Source organism: Lissotriton vulgaris, chromosome 9 (genome assembly GCF_964263255.1).
Source record: "Lissotriton vulgaris chromosome 9, aLisVul1.2, whole genome shotgun sequence".
Lineage (NCBI taxonomy): Eukaryota > Metazoa > Chordata > Amphibia > Caudata > Salamandridae > Lissotriton > Lissotriton vulgaris.
This window is the reverse complement of record NC_141697.1, coordinates 350,937,285-350,957,285: the sequence shown is the minus strand read 5'-3', so window position 1 is coordinate 350,957,285 and position 20,001 is coordinate 350,937,285.

Below are 20,001 nucleotides of genomic sequence, written 5' to 3'. Positions count from 1 at the left end.
GACTTTTCCCGCGAAGATCCCCGCCTCCTGACGGCTGCGACGGACTGATGCCCTGACTGTCGACCTGTTTTGGCGCCTGGCGTAGACCTTTGTACAGCGAGACGATTGACGGGCCCTCCTGGTGACGCCATTGCTCTTTCAGTTAAGTATTTGTGGGTCGCTCCCAGAGTCCTTAGTTGTTGTTGGTGCTTGGTTGTTTGCATGGTTCCATTGCATTTGTGGTTCTTAGTATCTGGTTCTTAGTTGTTTTATTTGACGACTGCAATCGCCAAAAACCAAGGGCCTTGCATTTTTGCAAGGATATCGCAAATCGATTACCCTTGAAGTTTGTGAAACTCGGTTAGTGTGCATGATGCCTGGCCGTAGTACTTTGTTTAGTTGCTTTAAAAGTTGTGGTATGGATTCCCGATTGGAGGACTCGTGTCCGATACCTCCAGTTGGAACTCCGGTCTATGAGTTATATAGTCGACATGGAGTGGGCCCTATTGCATATAATGATTGCTGGGTCCGCTACACTAAAGATGACGGTGTCCTTAGTTGGCCACCTCATGGTAGTTTTGAAACAGCAATTTTGGATAATCTTGAAGCAAAATTGTTCAAAAGAAAAGCAAGGCCGGCCATGTTTGATTCCTTTCGGTTATGGCGCAAAGAGTCGAAGCAGAAAGAAATCAAACAGCTTAAGAAAAATAAGAGAGAAGGTATCGTTACGACGATGAGAAATGCAGAGCAGTTTCAGCGAGACAAAGAAGAGAAGGAAAAGGAAGTTTTTGATAGATTACAACGTATGGCGGTGGATAAGTGTTATCCCGCTCTACCATCGAGTGCTGATAAGAAGGGAGAGGAAGCAGTGGAGGACCCTTTGTTGTCCTACCTACTGAAGTCGCCACCTCCATACGCACAGGATACTACACCTCCTGTAGTACCTCCTGTTCCTCAACCTGTAGTTCCGGCAGCTGCTGGTCAGCCCGTCGCTGGTCCTGTTCTTGCGAATCCTCTTGTTCCTATTCCTTTACCTGCTTCTGCTCCTATTGCTCCACTCCCTATACTTTCTCAGTCTGCTGTTCCCACTGTTTCTGCCCTTGTGGCTACCCCTACTGCTCCTGCTGCTCCTGTGTTTAGCCCTCATGTTGTTGCCCCTGTACTTTTCTCTTCTCCGTTTGTTCGAAGACGCATTCCTAACGCTGTCGCTAATCTTTACTCTCCTTTTGGACCGATTCTTGGGTCCGATGTTTCTGATGTTCCTCAACGCCGAAGTCAACTTCCTGGCGGTAGGGAACGTGATACGTTAATTGGAATGGCGCGTAATTGGATTAGGTATCCCGTTAAAAACACTCTGCACATTATTTTTGAGACTTTCTCTCAATTCAATGAGCCCACACAGAGATTTGTGTTTGATGAAATGTGCAAATTTTTACGTGAAGCAATATCCATTGATGAAGAAAACGAAGTGCCGATCGATGTAACTGAACTACAGCTTCAGTTTTCGAGTGGTATGATTGTGGGTAGCAATGTTCGACGTGCTATAGAACATCTTCTATCCTTTCGTCCCACTGTAATACCTCGAGCATTGTTTAAAGATGAATCTGAGGAGTGGATGGCGACGCCTGGTCAGTATCCCATGCGAGAAGTTCCCCCAGTGTGGATGCCAGGTGATGCGACTGTCAATCCTGCTATATTGCCACACTTCCAGAGAGTTTGGATACACCTCCCATGGAAGCGATCGGAAGTCTTGCAGGTTAAGCAATCTTTGCCTGACCCTCGCAAAAATCCTGCAGGATACTATAAAGAGTTGTCCCAATTAGTGGATGCTACGATCATGAATCTTGCCGACATCGACATGTTGTTCGGCAATGCAGTACCTCAACCGGTTTGGGTGAAAATACGTCAAGAGAATCACGCAGCTGAGTTAGGTGGTGATTGGGCTGCACTTGTAGCGGCCGATGCATTACAGGTTGGTGGGGCTAAGCCTGAGCAGTTAATTACGGCTCTGCCTCAAAGAATCATTACCCTGATGAAGACACTTATGCCAGCAATGAAAGTTAATTGGGATAAACTGTCTGCGTGCAAGCAAAAGAAGGACCAGAGTATCTCCGATTTCTTTACGAGATTTGAGGAGGCATTCATCGATCATAGTGGTCAGGATATGAGCACAGAGGGAGGTCAGAGGTTGTTTGTAGATACATTTGTTTCGAATCTGTTGCCTGACCTTAGCAACAAATTGAAAAATTCTGAGAGTTCGTGGGCTGTTTCTACCTCCGCTCAGATATTAGCCACGGCTCAGTATTACGAAAATAGAGAGAAGGAGGAAAATGATCGTGCGGATAAGAAAACAAAAGATCTCAAAACGAAAGTTCTGTTACAGCAAGCGTATCCTCCGCGCTCAAATCAGAATGATTCTCAGCAACGGAATAGATCTCAGTCACAATCTGCTAGGTCACAGTCGCGAAATGACTCTTCCACACAGAGATCTATGCTCGGATATAATCAATGTGCGTACTGTAGAGGTGAGGGTCATTTGAAGTTTGATTGTCCGGTTTTGCGTGACCGAAATAATAGTGGTTCAGCTAGAGGAGGTCGTAGTGGTCCCCAACAGGCTTCACGTGGTAGAGGTCGTGGTGTTACTCAAAATCAAAATGAGCGTACTAATAATTCGTCTGATTCTAATAATTGCTTTGATCAGCGTGGTTCATTGTCAGGTAGATCTGCACAGTATCATGTGGATGATTATTACATCGAACATGATATTGACGACGGTAATTACTAGGACAGCCATAGACAAAGAGAGGAGTAGTATCAGTTCCGGTTGATCAGAGAGGGCCTTACGTTGCAGTTGCCACATTGGGCGTAGTTGAGCCTTTTCTGTTGGACACTTGTGCAGCGAAAAGTTCTATTATGCATTTGAAACTCCCTGGCGCACCTTTGTCTGGCTTAACGAATGTTTCCGTTGGATTCTCTGGCGCCCCTGTTAGCAATCCAGTTTCTAGTCCTTTGCCCCTTACAATTGGGCCTTGTGAGCTGAAAGCTCCTTTGATTTTGACTACTGGTTGTGGTGAAAATCTTTTGGGCCTGGATTTGCTGAAACGGTTATATGCGACTCTGTACTGTTCTCCTGCGGGAGTGGAACTTACTTTGGGTCAGAGAGTGCTCTCTCCTATGTATTTGTCAACTGATAAGCTCCCACCAGAATTGAGTTCTCTTCCTGCATCTTTGTGGGCAACAGGTCCCAATGACGTGGGCCTGCTTGACATCTCTCCCTACGTTGTTCAGCTGAAATCGAATGTGCGATTGCCACATATTCCCCAATATCGTATCTCCCTTGATGGAGAACGAGCGTTGTTAGCGATCATCTATGATTTGATCGAGAAAGATGTTATCGAGGAAACTCGGGGAAACGTGTGTAATAGTCCTGTGTTACCTATCTTGAAACGTACTGATCCATCCAAGCCTCCTGTTTACCGTTTTGTTATTGATTTACGGGAGGTGAACAAAATTGTGATTCCTGTGGTGCCTGATATTACGGCTTTACTGACTCTGATTCCAGCGTCTGCTTCTTGGTTCTCAGTGATCGATCTGAAGAATGCTTTCTTTAGCATTCCGATTGCTGAGGAAAGCAGAGATCTATTCGGTTTCTCATTAGGAGGTCGCAGCTTTAGGTTTAAATGCGCTCCTCAGGGCTACTGTGAGAGTCCATCGATATACAGCCAAGCCCTGAAGAGTCAACTTGATGCGTTAATGTTACCGGCTGGTGCGGCTTTGATCCAGTATGTTGATGACTTGCTGGTGGCTGCTGACGCAAAAGAGATCTGCAAGACTGCTACGGTATCGCTGTTGCAGCATTTCTGCGACCTGCATCACAAAGTGTCACCTTCTAAACTGCAATATTGTTGTCAAGAAGTAACCTATCTAGGTCACTTATTGTCAAAGGAGGGAAGAAGGTTGACCCCAGAGAGAATTGCAGCGATCGCTCGAATGACTGTGCCAACAACTCAGAGGGATGTGCGTGCCTTTCTAGGTATCACGTCATACTGCAGGCAATGGATTCCAAATTTTTCCTTGTTAGCAAAACCATTGGTAGCCCTCACGTGCAAGGATGTTCCAACTCCTTTGCCATGGACGGAAGAGTGTCAGAAAAGTTTTTCTGAATTGCGTGATGCGTTGTGTTCGGCTCCTGTGTTAGGTACTCCTGACTACAGTAAGCCGTTTACACTATACGTTCACGAGAGAGAGGGTTGTGCGTTAAGTGTTTTGACGCAGCAATTTGGCGGTAAGCAGCGTCCATGTGCATATTTTTCCTCGACTCTGGACCCTGTAGCTAGAGCGTTACCGAGTTGCTTAAGAGCGACATCGGCGGTTGCGGTGTCCATTCGACAATCTGCAGGATTGGTCATGGATAATATGCTTACGGTAATGGTCCCGCATGCAGTTGACACTCTCTTAAATCGTACAAAGACTCAACACTTGATGAGCGCAAGATTGTCCGGTTACGAGTTGACACTTTTGGCAAGTCATATTCAAATAAAACGCTGCAATGTCCTAAATCCGGCGACGTTGTTGCCAACCAATATGGAATCAGATGATGTATCACCGCATGATTGCTATTTGCGAACTGAGGAAGAAACGAAGGGTCGTGTTGACCTAAAAAACACTCCATTGGCAGATCCCGATGGTACCTTGTATGTTGATGGTTCGTGTTTTAAGTTGTCGAATGGTGATGTGACGACTGCGTTTGCTGTGGTAACGTTGAATACGGTTGTGGAAACTGCGAGATTGAATCAGAATTCCGCGCAGGCGGCAGAGTTGATTGCGTTAACGAGAGCGTGTGTTTTGTCGAAGGGAAAGCGAGTGAATGTGTTTACCGATAGCCAGTACGCATTTGGCGTTGCACATAGCTTTGGTCGATTGTGGCGAGAAAGAGGCTTTATGACATCGCATGGCACGAAGATCCAACACGGACAGCTCGTGAACGATCTTTTGGATGCACTTACATTGCCCAAGCAGGTGGCGATTATTAAATGTAGTGCGCACCGTAAAGTGATAGATGATGTTGGTCGTGGTAATGCGTTTGCGGATGAGATTGCTAAAGAAACAGCTAGAAACCTTGCAACGCGAATGTACGTGGCGAGTTCAGTAAGGTGGCCTGCAGAGACTGGTATGTGTGAGGACACTGTTGAGAGTGTGAAAGCGATTCAGAATGAGGCCACCCAAACTGAAAAAACTAAGTGGAAAGAAAGCACAGGAAAGTTAGATGTGAACGGATGTTGGATTGATTTGTCGGAAAATCAGAGATGGATGTTGCCGGATGCATATGTGCTGGCTGTTGTGACTATGGCACACGGCTTGTCACATATTAGCGCGAAAGGTATATGTAAGTTGTTGTCTCCTGTATGGAAGAATGATGGTATTGCTAAGTGTGCTGAGAGAGTGGTTAAGAATTGTATGGTATGCATGATGTATAATCCCGGTAAGGGCACTCCTACCCCACCTGGCCATTTTGCTCCTCCTACATGTCCCTTTGAGGTTATCCAACTGGACTTCATCCATATGGAGAGATGTAATAATCTGAAGTACGTTTTAGTTGTGGTTTGCGCATTCTCCAGATGGATTGAAGCCTATCCTTTGAAAGATAATACTGCCTTGTCCACAGCAAAAGTCCTACTGAAGGAATATTTCCCTCGGTATGGAATGCCACGGATTGTATGGTCTGATAACGGAAGTGAGTTTGTGGGGAGTGGGATGAAGAGTGTGTGTAAGGGCCTTGGAATTATACAAAAATTCCACAGCGCCAACCATCCTCAGTCAGCGGGTTTAGTGGAAGGGTACAATGGCACTCTGAAGCTAAAACTTGCTAAGATTCAAGCTACTACTGGTTTAGCATGGCCGGATGCCCTGCCTCTGGCTCTCTTGTCAACCAGGGCGACTGTACACTCTCGAGTAGGGCTTAGCCCATATGAGATTGTGTTCGGCCGTCCTGCGAATGTTTGGGGGGTTCCTAGACCTAGGTCCTTCGATATTCTTGAGTACCCAATGTTAATTGATTATCTTCATGATCTGACTGCTAAACTGAGGTTAATTCATCAACAGGTCTTTGAAGCACTGCCGGCACAGACAGAGGGTCCTGGACATCGGCTCCAACCAGGTGACTGGGTAGTTACCAGAAATTTTGGCCGTAAGCAGAATTTGGAGCCGAGATTTGTGGGACCCTATCAGGTTCTACTCGCTACGAGAACTGCAGTTCGTTTGGAGGGCCGCAAAAACTGGGTGCACGCCACCCACACAAAGAAGGTGCCAATACCTTTCAGCGGACTCGTGGGTGAGGACCGGCATCGTCACATCAGAAACAGAAACTCCGGTGAAATTTGTGCCGTTCAGTGACGCTCAGCCTGTAGGAGACACTTCAGTGCAATCAGATAACTTTGTTGAACCTTCACCATTGGGAAACTCAAACCTTGAACTATCATCGGACCGACAGGACTCTGTTCCGCAACCTGAACAATTATTTGAAGAACAGACTCGTCCTGGGAGAAGCAGATATTTTCTTCGTTCTCACAACAAAGACTAATAAAGCACTTTTTGCCTTTTCCCCTTTTTGAAATTCACGTTACCCCCCTCATTATCATCTTGAACATTTTTTTAATTATAGCCTCCATTACTTCTTGAGTTCTTTTCCACGTGTGTGTTTTTTTCCACAGCTAGGAGATTTTGTATTATAATTGAATGTTTTGATTAAAGAACCCTCCATCCGGGTTGGCCGTAGGGCCGTGCGGGTACTTCCTTCTGTTTAGCAGGTTCCTGACACTAGGTCGGTACTTTTGTCGATTCCTAGGAACTCCTGGGGATTGATAATCGCTACTCAGAACGAAGTGCGTCAAGAACGTTGCGGACGGTTTTTAGAGGATGGAATTCTCAAAGTTGTCGGAAGTGGAGAAGACTCTAGCTCAAAGATCTAGACTGTATAGGGTTGTACGAACTAAATGCTTTCTGTTTCAGGTGTTCCTGTTGTTTTTGACTGTTTCCATGCTATTGGTGGGTGGAGTATATTATGGAATACAATTGTTATTGCCTTCTGCTTTACCTACTTTTTCTTCTATACCAAAATCTATTCCCACTATTTCTCAACATTCCTTTCACCCTCTGCCTCAACACGAACAGGTTAGACGTGCGGAATTCATGAATAATTCCTTTGTCCAGCTCCTACATCAGCATCAGTTGGTGATGAATACTACCAACTGTTGGGTGTGTGGTTTAATGCCACATACCATGGATAGGGGAATTCCGTACTTGGTCCTTCCTTATAGTTCCCAGGGGTCAGCTCGAGCATTCCAAACTATGTTTCGTAGCGCACTAGATTCCTACCCCCATCGAGAGCCACGCACTGCAGATCATGGTCCTGGCCCGTACCACAAGCCTTTGGCAAGAGCGATTGCCGATTTAGATAGAGATATTTTTGACGCATCGCTTATTCCAGAGGAAGAGGTGCGAGCATACAGAGATCTGAGTGAGGCTGAGTATAGTATGTCAGTGGGTGATAGGCAGCTTAAAAGCTCATCTCCGATCTGGATCGTACCCCATCTCGGTAACTTCTGTTTGAAAGGTCTTGGCCGAAGCCCGCGAGCCCAGCTCGGGAGGAGTGCCTGTACTGAAACGTATGTTTTACCAACGGCCTCTTCCCCTGTTCTTTTGACTGCCAAGGGTACATACTTTGTATGTTACGACCGCGCATATACATGGTTGCCTCGTGATTTCTCGGGCACCTGTTATATTGCGAATCTGTTGCCACCGACTTTCACTGTCGGATCGGATTATCACAAGACCAGAGTTGTGAGAGGTGTGATTAGCGAAGAAGACACTGACGGTCAAGAAGCAGGAGACTTCTTTAAGGGTTTCTTGCCGTTTTGGGGACCTATGATCAATAGTAGGAACCTGAGACAGTTGACTCGAGTGGTGGAATCGACTGCTAATATCACTGCAAGTGCCCTTGGTAATATAACAGCAGAGCTTCAGGCGGACAGGCTTATGACGTTACAAAATCGTATGGTTTTAGACGTTGTCCTTGCAGATAGAGGCGGTGAATGTAAGGTGATCCATTCGAGTTGCTGCATTTTCATCCCTGATAACGCTCCAACTGTCTATCAAGCCATCTCGAAGTTGCATAAGATCTCCGAGTCCATACACGTGGACGTAGGTGATTGGACGCTACTAGGATGGTTTTGGGGCTTGATGTCGACGTGGGGTTGGAAGATTCTGATGATCATTGGGGTTGTTGTAGCGTTTCTGTTCACGTGTTGTCTTTGTGTACAGTGTGGTCCTGCCTTATGTGGCCTCTGTGCTACGACGTGTATAAGACGGCCATCTGTTACCAAGGAAGCATTGGTGGACAGAATAATGTTGCAGCAGCATCTGGATGATCTGATGAATATCGAGATTGATTCTGATATCGACTAGTGCTTGCCTACATGAGGGCAAAAGGAGCGTCTGAGGTTCCGTGACAATTATAATTGGTGTTTTCGACTCGATCGAATATGGACGAGTTTGGTATCTATGAACCGCAAATGACGAGTTTAGTGGGTTTACGCGTTTTCGCTACGCTAACCTGAACCGTTCATCTTATTCGTGGGTTTCAACATCCGAACCCACGGGTTCCATTTTAAATACCGCATCCATTTTGTTTCTTGCCCTCAAGTAGCCAGTGAACGGACACCGTCCGCTTCGTGACCCTGGGATTCCCAAACTCTTGCGGAAGACATGTGTTCCTTTGAGGTTGTCTTTATGACGAGGGGGATGACACTGCAGAGGCAGATGGCCTCGCTCGAGGCTCATCTTGCCGTGCCGGTCTATTGTTTCAGCCGTGCATTCATTAGGCACGTCTCCTTTGATCCTGCAATCGTGTTTCCGATATCACCCCCTTTACACTCTTCTTAATCTGTTGACTATCTTTGTCTTCCCTTGCACCTGTTTTCTGACTCTTCCTTGATTCGTTTACAGCCGGAATGGAATGTACTAATGGTGGGATGATGTACTTTTACAGCTGGGAACCGACGATGTTACCGTAATTATGTTCCGGACCCCTGAATACATGAAAGCGACCCTTCGAAGTTTACTGTGGGAACCGAATTGTAACCTTTTGTTCACCATGTTGTGTAATGACTAAAAACTGTATGAAAGGAGCGATCCACTTTAGCAATTTGAAACAGTCTCCTAGAACCTACACACGTTGTACTTCTTGTGACTTCTGTGTTCCCTGCAGTAAATAAACCTTGATCTTTGACGCCGAAGGAAGTGTCCCGTGTCTCTGTCATTTGTACGCCGGAACAGGTAACCCACGAAGGTTTCAGGTGTTGTCCCCTGGCACCGCTGGGCCTTAGAATAGCCCAGTCCTTCACCCTTACGTGGTGGCCCTCAGGTCCTGAACCCTTGGTGTGGCCTCAGAGAGCTGTATTTAAGTTTTTAGGCTCTTCATGACCACTATTGGGCCAGTTTGCACAAAGACCTCTGTGCCCGTGCTGCGATTCAACACAAAGCTATGGCATCTACCTCTTCACACTACATCATCAACTTCTAGTGGGGACCGCCAATGAGAAGCTCTACTAACGCCACTTTGCAATACTTGGCCTGCTCTTTGCGCTATTCCGACAGCCTCCAGCAACACATATTCCTGATCCCTGTGGCCCCCTCTACTGCGAATGAGACTCTTGGTGCTGATTTAAAAAGGTAAACATGAGCAGAACTAATCAGTTGACAGTAGCAGACCTGCTCTCCAACGCGGTAGGCCTGACCTTGTGAACTTGACCTGGTCTAGTTCAAATAAATATTGATAGTTGCCGATTTATAATTGTTGATGCTATTTCCGCTGAGATATTTAAAAAATCATAACTCTGATTCTACAATTAGGATTTTGTGTCGTCTTGGTGTAACATATTTTATTTGAATTTACACTTTTCTTTCTAAATTGGTTTGGGATTTTTCTTGTATTGTGTTTCTACGCTATTAATGTTTGTGTGCTGCATAAATACTTTACATATAGCCTTTGAGCTAAGCCTGACTGTTGTTTGTGCCAAGCTACCCTAGGCTAAGCACAGGTTAATGTAATCACTTTTTGTTGTTCACCCTGCCAGGGATTGTGGCTGTTGCTTGACCAGGGCTCACATCTCAATCCACCAACAACCCGATTTCTCTCAATTATGTATGCAGGTGAACCCTCTGGAGGAATCTTCTGTCTTACTGTAGCAGATACACTAGGAGCTTTAGATCTTTTCAACATAGCACCCCTTATTATAACTCAAAATAATCCCAAAATCCACACCCCAAAAATTAAACAACAACAACTAATCTCAGTGCCACCATGCCAAACATCAACCAATCACAGTGCAACTCTGACAGTCAAGCAACCATTGACAGTGCAACTCTGTGGTGAAGTCTCACCAATCCCAGCATGCCATCTTGGCCGAATAACCAATCGCAGTTTCACACTAAATGTACACAAATAAACAGAATAAATAGGGTCATCTTAACCTAAATAGGAGAAAATCAGCAGGTTAAATAAAAGACATCTCACAATTGAAAAGACCATTACCTCTACAGTGCTTTAGCAGCTTTATTTACTCCTGTGTACCCGAAAATAAATAACACAAGCCCCATGGAGGCGAACAAAGACCTGAAAAAGAAACTTGTTAATTCAGAACAAATCCTGTGCCTCACAAAACACACTTCTTTTTACAATAATATCTCAAGAACTTGGATTACGACAAATCTGATTATCAAATCAATCAATAATAAACCACAACTTCCAAACAAAAATCACAAATAAGATAAATACATCAAAATTACAATGATCAAACCACCAATTGATGCAAAAATCAGCTTCACATAACCCAAAACCACACAGGCAGCATACAAATCATGACTCTCAATCACACAATTCACAAAATACCCCATAACTACAACAAATCATTCTCTATCTCCAGAATCCTTCCTCCCTACTTACACTTATAATCCTCTTTGCTTAGACACAACACTGCAGGTCTGGAACTCAGCAAATAATGAGCTATGAAAATCTACAGTGGAAAGCCCACTGAGAAAAAAATAGGGACTGTGCAAAAAAACAGAGAAAAGGTATCTTGTAAGCATCCTTCTTTACCAAACTGTGGTGGGTGTTGACAACCCCTCAACTCTTACACCCAACAATGACACCTCAATACCAGGCAAATGGGTCCCAAGATAAGGCTCTACAAAGCACATAAAAACACAGTAAGTGAGTTCTAGAGTGGAATGAGATTTATTTCAAAAATTCAAAAGGTATGGTACAGAGATTCTAATAAGCAGCTGAATAAATTATTGAAGGCTCTTAGCAATAAAGCATTACAGAATAGTTAACAAAATTAGAAATTATTCAAAGTCTTAATGCGCAGCAAAATATGTATGAAATACGGCAGCATTCTTAACAATATCACAATTAGAAAAGTCTCAGGAAAATTCCGGCTTGCCTTCAAAATCGAGGGTTTATATAGTAAATCTTCTCATTGAATATAATTAAAACTGCAGAGTCATGAGTCATAATGGTGTGAGCAAAAGGTTTACAATCTTAGCAAATCAAAGCACGATATTATTAAGCGTCATATTAACTTATATCTAAGCCCTATCCTACTACAAGAATATTGATCTAGGCCATCTATTTTAATGTCATCCGGTAATAGCAGGACAAACTACTTACAAAACAACAGTGAACTATTGTGAATGAATGAAATACAGTCATCTAGTAGAAGTGCCTTTGGGACATTTTGCTAAATTACACAGCTGCTGTTGGAAAGTTTTCTTCTAGAACAGTGAGACCAACGTCAATGGACATAACCAAACATAGCTCTGCTTGACTGTATGCTGCAGAAATAATAGGCAATGGGTATGCAGGGGAGAAAACCATTTTAAACAAGATAACATTAAGGCCTAACTGAGGCCTAGTGCCATGAAAAAGGCACTTCAAAATGTCTTATTACATTTGTTTCAAAAGCACTTAAATCAAATAAGTGTACAGTTAAAAATTCAAGTGTAAATCCACAACAAGATTGCTCTTAATAATTGTTTTATGAATGAATACAAATTCTAACACTTTTTTTCTGGTATTGCATCTGTATGTGCTCGTATGCTAGAAGGGGAACTGTGATTAAAGACATTTCAATAATTTCCCTTATTGTTCCAAATACATTATGCCAGTATTCTAGCCTTTCCAGACACCGCCGTGACATATTAAAAAACAGACGCACATTATTCACTCTACGTTTTTATACCTGACTGTTTTCCCCGTGGTAAATTTCACCGTATTTTCCAGCATATAATTTGGACAATGAACAAACTTAAACTGTATCAATTTATGCCTATAATTAAGGGGCACTTCTTTCCACCAATTATCGAGGTGAGGCTGTCTCAGTTTGCTTTCCAACTCACCTAGCTATATGTTCTTGCAACACTCCACAATTTGTCATTTGAGTGGATAGGAATAAGTTGCTTTTCTTCATGTGCCCTCCCTGGAGCACCTTATATATTTTATTTATAAAATTGATACAATGTAATGGTCACCTAACAGGTATTATGGTGCTGCAAGTATTCATTAAGATGAACCAGCAATGAGTAAAATCAAGACAACTCGTGGATTTCTTAGAGAAGAGCCAGGTCTTCAAAGACTTTCTAAAACACAGTAATCAGTAGAGGAACAAAGGTCAGCTTGTAGAGTGTTCCAAAGATAAACTGCCTTAACTAAAATGCCTTGCCCACCTAGACTGGTCTTGTTAAATCTTGTAACACAGAGGAGGTTAGCTGATGAAGAACGAAGACACCACCCTGGGGTATATCTCTTTAGGCTCCGTTGCAAGGGATCAGGACCAGAGCCCTGCAGGGCCTTGAAGATAATACCAAATGATTTACAGAAGGGGTCTAGGATATAATACTGCACTTATTCGTGTTACGGGAATTTTGTTAGCATATGGTGTGATGGTCAAAGGAAACAAGACCCCATAGATTCCTATGACGTGAAAAGACTTTCCACAACGAACATTTACAAAGATAATTTGATTCGCACACATTAAAGACAAATAATCAGTTCCACCAAGAGAAGAAGGTTCACACATTTCTTTATTCTTTGAATCTTTATTTTTTTCTCTTCACAGTAGCCAACGTGTTTCGTCCTATTTAAGGACTTCTTCAGCGCTAAAAGACATTGCCAATATACAATAATTTAAAACCTTTTTAAAATATGAATGTGTGTTTAACCTTAATTGTTCACACAGTTTATGTCAACATCCATTGCTCCTCTATTTACATATTTATACTGTTATTGAGCGGTACAATCAGTTAATTGTGAGGCCATGGTCTCTCTATAGACTCAACTCCATAAGTTCATATTTACAAAAACATCAGTCCATCAGTTTACATTTACAATATTAAGTCATCCCGCACTTGATTAATAACAGTAAGACAGTATGGGAAGCTTGTTGTGTAAGTACTGTCTTATACTTAAAACATGATTATATATTTTATTTGTGTATGCACATATATACATGCTGACTAGTAACAACCTAAATAAAGGATTTTAAATGAGAAAGGTTTGTATAGTTATGAACAACATCATTAGGAGAAAAGCATGCCTAGATAAACGCTTGTAACAAAACAGTCAAATAATTAGTGAAGCAATACACAACCTTATATAACGTCATTGTGAGATCAGCAGACTTACTTCAATACTTATGATGACACCTTAATAAAAAAAAAGATAATAAGCCGAGGCTTTTAGCATTGTATGGTTACCTCATCAATTATCTGTTCTATTGCATGAGTGTTCCCTCTTCTCAAATTGAGCAGACCTTATAATACTTCTAGGAAATAGTGAGATGTTACAATCACTTTGGTCATTTAAAGCTAATGCATAGGAATTTGAAGGTGATCCTCTGTTTCAGAGAACGCCAGTGTAGTTCTTTCATTGCCTCAGATGCCAACGATTTACGAGGTCTATTTAAAGCCAATTTAGCGGTGGCATCTTGGACTCTATACAGTTTTATTTTATTTATTTTATTTTAAGAGTTTATATAGTGCTTGCTAGACCTGGAGGTATCAGAGCGCTTTACATGAGGTTCCACAAAATAACAAGATTACATCAGTTCCAATTTACATCAGTTGCTAGACAAACAATTACAAGAGCATAGAAGACGAGATAAGTGAAGTGTAGAGGGGAAGGGGTAAGGGTAAAGGGGTAGGAGGGAAATACGGCAGAAAGACGGAGGAAAGTCTGCCCAAAGTCCGGCTGGGTTGGTGACGGTCAAGGGGAAAGTCCCAAAACCCATCTCCTCTATAGCCATAAGGTAGCTCCAAAGGGCATTGGCCAAATAGCTAGGTCTCAATGGGAAAACATTTAAAGAACATGGAGGGCAAAATAAATGGAGCGTAAAGGGGAGGGGGCAGGGAAGGTGAGAAAGGGAGGATAGTGGGAAGAGACAACAAGGAGAGACGAAATGAAGTCTGTCTAAAGGCCAACTGGGTAGGTGACGACCAAGGAGGGAGTCCACGGCTCATCTGCACTATAGCTAAACGAGGTAGCTCCATCGGGCATCAGACAAAATAGTTCAGTCTCACAACATTGAGAGAGGAGAGAAGGAGAGACATAAATAGAGGGAGGATGCGGTAAGAGATGACAGGAGAGATGAAAGGAAGTCTAGCGAAAGACCGACTGGGTAGGTGACATCCAAGGAGGGAATCCCAGACCTGTCTCCCCTATAGCTAAACCAGGTAGCTCCATCGGGCATCAGACAAAATAGCTAGCTCTCAAATGACGAGGGAAAATTCACAGATAAGCAGGGTGGGGACTAAGGGCCAGGACAGGAGAGGGCAGAGGTCAGTAGCAGGAAAGTGGAGAGGAGTAGAGCGGGGAGGAGGGAGATACAGCGGAGAGACAAAGGAAAGTGTGTCCAAAGTCTGGCTGGGTAAGTGACGGGTGAGGGGGAAGCCCACAGCCCATCTCCTCTAGAGCTATCAAGGTAGCTCCACTGGGCATCGGCCAAACTGCTAGGTCTCAACGGTCGGCGGCAAGTTCGCAGATTCAATGTCTTGATGGGGAGCCGAATAGGAGATATGCTTGAGGACTGGTCTATGACCAATAGTAGTAGCACAACGTGGTAGAGGACCACTATGGGTCTGAGGGGGTCGCTGGTGACTTGATGAGGTCCAGGTATTTGGTAGGTTTTCCGGTGTGGTTTCTGGTTCCGTCGCATTCTGTGAGAACCTTGGTTTCCCCATTATGCTGCATGGAGCTGGTGTCACCTGATGGTTTAGCGTAGTGCACTGTCTGTTGTCTGTGCGATTCCCCAGCTCAGAAAATCGTGTGTGGCCTCCCCCTCAGTAGACACTTTCGGGCAAGCGTAGTCCACACCCCACTTCCCCATGGGTACTCAATATGCAGGTGATGGATTGCGACTCAGAAACTCAGTCCATCTGGTAGGCCCTGGGAGGCCTCACTCCAAAGATATCAGTGGGTAGGGAAGGTGCATCAAGCTGGGTGCAGACCGGGCGATCCGGCGGCCATCTTAAGGTCAGGTGATGACCTCCTGCCGTGCCTCTTACTTGTCTAGGGCAGTATAGGGGGGGTCGTACTGGAGACATCATGGGACTCAAGGGGGTCTCACAGCCTACCTCCTGAGCTCTGCTGTTGTGTCCTCGTAGAGTGGGCTGTATCACCTCTCCCGGTCCGTCTCAGCCGTGAAGTCTCTCGGGCGCCATTTTGAGTCCAGGCAGCCCTGGTGTTGGATCGCGTCTAAACTCTAAAGGGGCCCAGTCCTGCAGGTTGGAGCACTGTGCCTATATGACCCTTGGAAGCTCTCCGCCACGCTAAGTAGCACATTGGCTGCAGAAACAAACTCTCAACCTAGCCTCTGGCGATCCACTTGCAGTAGATAGCAGCCGCTGAGGGTAACAGGCAGCAAAGTTCAGCAGGATGTCGTCGACTGTCTTGTGTGGAGCATATGTAAGGGAGCTGCAGGGACCATGGAATACTGTGCCTTGGTGTGACCACTCCGTGCAGGCTGGGCAGCAAGTGGGATGTCTATTACCACCGATTGTCCACAAAGACAAGCGTGGCGATTCTAGAGGTTGTTGCTAAAATCCACCTCCGGGCTGAGGGCCCATAAAAGCTGTGCCTCCGGGGAAGAATGGCGGCGCCGTGTTTATTCTGCGCCCCTCCCAGCAATTGCTGGAATGCGTAGCTCCGCTGTGTAGATACCGATCTATTTCCCGATCAGTGGCGGAGGAAATGAGGAGCCACAAGAGGTCTCTGGTACGGGAGGGAGGGGCGGCACTCACCGGAGATCAGCTCTGCCCCGGGCGATCCAGCTGCTGCGGTTGCTGAAGCTCTGCACTGCCGGCCGAGGACGTGCGAGGATCGCGGACAGGGGGGTATCCCATCTGGGCTTTAGCTTTCTTTAGCAGGCATTGATCGGGTCCATTCTTTGACCGGAGGGGTCCAGGACGTTATGCGCTTCTACGATGACGGTGCTCGCATCGTGATGTCAGCGCAAGTCTCAGCAACACGAAGGATTCTGGATGGCCTTACGGAGCTTCAGTGCCGAGCAACCATTTTCTGCGAATTCTGAACTCTGAAGTCTGTTGATGTGATACTCTGGTGCTACAAGAAGCAGTGCATTGCAATAATCCAAGCCACCTCCTGCATATCCATGAATATACTGTTAAGAGAAAGGTCTCCCACCAATTTGTTACGCATATACCTCTGTATGTTTTCTAAAGATTTTTTGGGAGTGGGTGGCAGCAAAGGACTGCAACCTATGAGCAAAATAGGGAAGTATTGTAATGAGACTCCAGCACTCTAGGCAAATCCATTGTATCTATAGCCTAGACCATATATTCCCTGATATTTCACTCCTCCAACTATCCGTTTGAGCTGATATGCTCAGTTAATCTGTGTGTACTATCTGGAAGTGATAGTATTTTTGACTTATCCCAGTTCATTTACAAACTGGAGTATTTGTCAAATTTAAAATCATATGTGATTCTTTGTTCTGAATAGAGTATGATATCGTCAGCATTTAATGATATCAATTGCAAACTTCCCATTACATATATAGTGAGGATTAGTTTCACGTAGTAGTAGGCACGTCAGGGGTTGATTGCCAAGGCAAATATTAGAGGTGATAGTGGACATTGTTGGTGAGTGTCTGTACCAATGTGCACCACTCCAGAACAAAAATTATTAATTATTACATGAGTTATGGATCCCATATATACAAGGCTTATTAATTCTAAATGTTATTTGACCAAGCCTCATAAGTTGCACATCTTCTTCTTAAATGGCAATTCCAAAGCATCAAATGCTATTTTGATGTCGAGCAGGATGGTCACTGCAGGTAAACCCTGCTCCACCCTGCGCAGAACAGCCATCAATGTAAGCAGATTAAAAGCTGTGGACCACTGTAGTATAAAGCCTGATTGTTCAGAAGTATCAGAAGCAGCATTAGGGGCTATAGTCTGTGTGATAGTATTTTGGCCAAGATCTTGTTATCTATGTTTAATGCAAAAGTAGCCTATATGAACATTCATTTGGGTTGCATCCTGTTTTCAGGGGTACAATTATTGTTGTTTCCATAATAGATGTAGGTGGGCAACCATGGACCATACTGCATTATTTACTTCCAATAACCTTGTTGCGAGATTCCAGGGTATTCTTTGTAAAACTCCACTGGGAGCCCATCGCTTGCCAGGGACTTACCACTAGCTAGACCAGCAATTGGACCCTTAAAATTCTCAAATGTAACAGGAGAGTTGAGAATAGCACGCATTTCACCTTCCACCTAAGCTAGAGCAACTTTATTCAAATGCCTAGCTATGTCATCAAGTACAAAATGTAGTCGGTGGAGTATATTTTCTGTTAACATTGCTGAAAAGTTGACAACACTTCCAGAGACAATAAAACCATTGCACCCAAATCAATAGCAAATTTTTTATCTTGAGAGTCATTATTTCCAGCTCCTGTGACCCAGGCCAGCGTCCTGCCTGTGAGGTCACCTTCTCCAAATGTCCTAATCCTGTTTGCCAAGAAATAGCATTTTCAGGTCTCCCGTACCTCAGAACTCTTCTAAGGTATCTTTTATTAGTCATAGTTCATCGATTTTGATTTACCAATCTGTAGAATTGCCATGAAGCTAGGCCTGACGTGGGTCCCGTGCTCTCTATACCATTGGTTGGCTGATGAGGGGTGAAACCCCGAAACCAGTCTCCGGATGCTCGTTTCTGACCCAGGGAGAACCTGGCCTGACAGTTTATGCTGGACTGTTCCCATGGAGATCAGGGTCAAGACTGATTTACATATGGCTGGGTTTAAACTGGAGTGGTATGGGGAGCAAAAGAACGATGAATTTAGGCTCTGATCTCTGTACTGGGGTGAATTTTTTACATTGTTCAACATTCTGTCCATCAATTGTTGTATAATCATGGCAGTATTTTAATCAGTGTAACTTTAACTTTAGTTGTCTCATGTGATATTTCAAATCTCTTAAGGTCTTTTTAAATGTGCCCCATTGTGTATCTAACCATCTGAGCATACATGCACTTTTGGAAATACACATTTCCTGCATGTACTCCTTAAATGCCTCCCATAGCATTTTGGCATCAGGTTCATCGCAACGTTTTCTAGTACATTCACTTTAATCTCAGATTGGAAGATTGGATCTCACAGTTACTTCTGTTTGGTAATAAATCCATTAAGTTTGGTAATAAATCCTCCAACCCTCCTCAGAGGGACACAAAGAAAACAGACCCCAGTTGCCACAAAACTAAGCATGGGCGAATTTTGCGGATTTGCGAACTCGCAATCCGCAAAATCCGCGAATTCCCGCGAATTTGCGGATTTTTTTTTTTTGTGTTCGCCCGTGTTTCTGCCAGTTCGCGAGGGTTTTTACAATTTCGCAATTTGCGAACTTACCTGTCGGGTCGCAAGTTTTGCGAACTTGTTGTTTCTACGTGTCCAGCCTGTTTGGGACACTCTTCTTCATCACTGCCACTCTCTGTCACCACTGCCACTCTCTGACTACTCATGCCACCCTCTGGCCCACCCATGCCACCCTCTGTTTCATCACCACACCCTCTGGTTGTCCAGTGTACATTATTTTCGGCAAAGCAAAGCACACCTTCCCTGCCTCAAGTGACCTGAATTAATTTGGGGCTGATTAATGTGTCACAGAATATTTTTTTAGCTGGCACCTGCTTCCATAGTGCGCCCTGATTAGTGATCTTTTGCACTTGCTAAGTGCTTTCATTGTTGCAAAATTAGTTACAACACCTGCCCTGCCCCAACTGACAATAATGAATTAGGGGCTGATTAATGGATTTTAACTTCCAGCCTGGCTCCTGCTTGTCTCCCTTAGCTGTAATTCAGGACCTTTGTGGCATATGTGTAACTATTCTGAGGTTCAGAGCAGGGTCACATAATAGTTGCAACTGGCAACTGAACTCTGGAGGGGCCCCTCAGGAAGCACTAAAGGAAATGGCTACTAATGATGAGCCTGAACTTTTGAACCTGGCAAGTAGTTTCAGTTTTGCTAAGATCGTATTTCTGCAATTTAGCACTTATTCGCGGGGCGCGAAGTTGTACTGGGAAGCCGCGAACTCACGCGAACAGTGCGAGCAGTGCGAGCAAAATCCGCTGCTCGCGGATTTGCGGATTTTGCGGGAGATTCGCGAATCTCGCGGATTGCGAATTTCCCGAAAATCCGCAAAATCCGCGAGCGAAACGGATTTTCCGCCCATACCTACACAAAACACAGTAAATATTCTTGCACCTTTGTCCGTTTATTGCCATGCCAAGGCAGAAGGCAGACGCAGTGTCACCTCTTGGAACAAGCTTCTTCTGCCCCTCATAGATAGTTACAGGAGAATATATAGGGCAGAAAGTGCAGTCATCAGTAAAATCATAAGATGTGGACAAGGCCAAATACGGTTGTACATATACAAATAGAAGTG